Genomic DNA, 3302 nt, shown 5'->3' with positions numbered 1-3302 from the left:
CTTTTCAGCGTGGCTTCTCAAGCCTGATTCCCAGTTAATGGACGATTCTGCCGATGCAAGGTCACCTCCTTTAAGCAAGGTGTGTGATCTTGCTCGAGGGAGTTCCAGCTACATTTCCAACCTTGCGCATCTTGTTGAGGCAGTCGAGCATATATATAACATATAGATATATAAACTTAGCCAAAAGAGTGCATTTTTCAAGATGCTGCGTTTACAGATAATTTATCAAGCACATTACACAATGCTTTTTCATGCTTGTTCAATGAATTAAAAGCGATTACTGCTCACGCACTTCTGAAAAAAATCCTGAAGGCAATAACCCTTTACAGGCGACAGGCAAGAAAGGTCAGTATTAAAATAACTAATGACAGTAAACTGACCTGTCTGTTGTCTCTGAAAACACCAGAGGAAATATGTCCAGGGTTACTGCTGACCTGCAAGAAAGTGGGATAAACTGCAATGTCAATAAGGTAAGATCCCTAAGACAGCACGTCAGGGGCACAGATGGACCGCTGATTGTCATGGCAGTGTCAAACAGCATGTAACCCTGTGCCCCCCATCCCCCAAACCAGTTGTGTTTGAGAACATGCAGGTGCCTTGGTGGAAGAGCGGGGTAACATTTCCCAGCAAGACCTGACAAATCAGGTGCACTGTTGTTCTTACGGGAGCTGGTGGCCACAGAAGATAATGACTTTGACTCTTGTTATTGCCCCCCTCGTTCAGAGACTCATTAGTCCATTTCTATTCATCAAATGCCTATGGAACTTGTTCAGTTTACCTCTCAGTTGTTTAACTTAGCATTGGTCGATATTACCTCGTGAAAGAGACGTCATTTCCAAATGAACTCCTGACTTGCGATCTTCTCGAGCCTGTCGAGCATTGGTGGTTCAGTGGTAGAATTCTCGCCTGCCACGCTGGAGACCCGGTCCGATTCTCGCCAATGCAGGAAGCATTTTCCTTACATCAAAATGTCTTGTTTTTAAAACCACCCCTGAAGGTGTAGCATAATTTTTCCTAAAGGAGCTTCATTTGCCTTTTCAGCCACGTGCTACTAAGGATTTTCGCATGATACGCTCTTTAATCGCTTTTATGTGTGGCTACCTTTGTTCAGAGACTCATGAGACCATTTCTGTTCGTCAAATGGTTTGCAAATGTTAAAGATGATTCAAGAAATGTAGGAAAGCGCTGAAAAACTGTAAAGAGCTCCAGCTGCATTTCCATCCTTGCGCATTAGCCGTGGGAGTCGAGCATTGGTGGTTCAGTGGTAGAATTTCGCCTGCCACGCTGGAGACCCGGTCCGATTCTCGCCAATGCAGTAGCGGCAAGATTTTTACGCCAGATGTCTGGTACTTTAAAAGCGACATCTGTGTTTGCAACCATGCGCACCTCTACGAGGCGTGTTAAAGCGCTGGTGGTTCAGAGGTGGATTTTTTCCTCCCACGCGGAGACCGGGTTCGATTCCGCCACCGCATGTCAACGTGTTCTGTTACTTCAGAAATGCGATCTTTAAAATGAAACTTGAGGCTGAAGCGTAATTGGCTTGAAAGAGCTTCATTTGATTGTGCCACGAAGGCTTCTCTCGAGATCCGCTTCTTACTTGCTTTTCAGCGTGGCTTCTCAAGCCTGATTCCCAGTTAATGGACGATTCCCGGCCGATGCAAGGTCACCCTCCTTTTAAGCAAGGTGTGTGAATCTTGCTCGAGGGAGTTCCAGCTACATTTCCAACCTTGCGCATCTTGTTGAGGCAGTCGAGCATATATATAACATATAGATATATAAACTTAGCCAAAAGAGTGCATTTTTCAAGATGCTGCTTACAGATAATTTATCGAAGCACATTACACAATGCTTTTTCATGCTTGTTCAATGAATTAAAAGCGATTACTGCTCACGCACTTCTGAAAAAAATCCTGAAGGCAATAACCCTTTACAGGCGACAGGCAAGAAAGGTCAGTATTAAAATAACTAATGACAGTAAACTGACCTGTCTGTTGTCTCTGAAAACACCAGAGGAAATATGTCCAGGGTTACTGCTGACCTGCAAGAAAGTGGGATAAACTGCAATGTCAATAAGGTAAGATCCCTAAGACAGCACGCCAGGGGCACAGATGGACCGCTGATTGTCATGGCAGTGTCAAACAGCATGTAACCCTGTGCCCCCCATCCCCCAAACCAGTTGTGTTTGAGAACATGCAGGTGCCTTGGTGGAAGAGCGGGGTAACATTTCCCAGCAAGACCTGACAAATCAGGTGCACTGTTGTTCTTACGGGAGCTGGTGGCCACAGAAGATAATGACTTTGACTCTTGTTATTGCCCCCCTCGCTTCAGAGACTCATTAGTCCATTTCTATTCATCAAATGCCTATGGAACTTGTTCAGTTTACCTCAGTTGTTTAACTTAGCATTGGTCGATATTACCCTCGTGAAAGAGACGCTATTTCCAAATGAACTCCTGACTTGCGATCTTCTCGAGCCTGGTCGAGCATTGGTGGTTCAGTGGTAGAATTCTCGCCTGCCACGCTGAGACCCGGTCCGATTCTGCCAATGCAGGAAGCATTTTCCTTACATCAAAATGTCTTGTTTTTAAAACCACCCCTGAAGGTGTAGCATAATTTTTCCTAAAGGAGCTTCATTTGCCTTTTCAGCCACGTATACTAAGGATTTTCGCATGATACGCTCTTTAATCGCTTTTATGTGTGGCTACCTTTGTTCAGAGACTCATGAGACCATTTCTGTTCGTCAAATGGTTTGCAAATGTTAAAGATGATTCAAGAAATGTAGGAAAGCGCTGAAAAACTGTAAAAGAGCTCCAGCTGCATTTCCATCCTTATTAGCCGGTGGGAGTCGAGCATTGGTGGTTCAGTGGTAGAATTTCGCCTGCCACGCTGGAGACCCGGTCCGATTCCCGCCAATGCAGTAGCGGCAAGATTTTTACGCTCAGATGTCTGGTACTTTAAAAGCGACATCTGTGTTTGCAATCATGCGCACTTCACGAGGCGGTTAAAGCGTTGGTGGTTCAGAGGTGGATTTTTTCCTGCCACGCTGGAGACCGGGTTCGATTCCCCGCCACCGCATGTCAACGTGTTCTGTTACTTCAGAAATGCGATCTTTAAATGAAACTTGAGGCTGAAGCGAATTGGCTTGAAAGAGCTTCATTTGATTGTGCCACAAGGCTTCTCTCGAGATCCGTTCTTTACTTGCTTTTCAGCGTGGCTTCTCAAGCCTGATTCCCAGTTAATGGACGATTCTGCCGCCGATGCAAGGTCACCCTCCTTTAAGCAAGGTGTGTGATCTTGCTCGAGG

This window comes from Onychostoma macrolepis, unplaced genomic scaffold (assembly GCF_012432095.1).
Source record: "Onychostoma macrolepis isolate SWU-2019 unplaced genomic scaffold, ASM1243209v1 Scaffold298, whole genome shotgun sequence".
Lineage (NCBI taxonomy): Eukaryota > Metazoa > Chordata > Actinopteri > Cypriniformes > Cyprinidae > Onychostoma > Onychostoma macrolepis.
Note: the sequence above shows the minus strand (reverse complement) of the source record.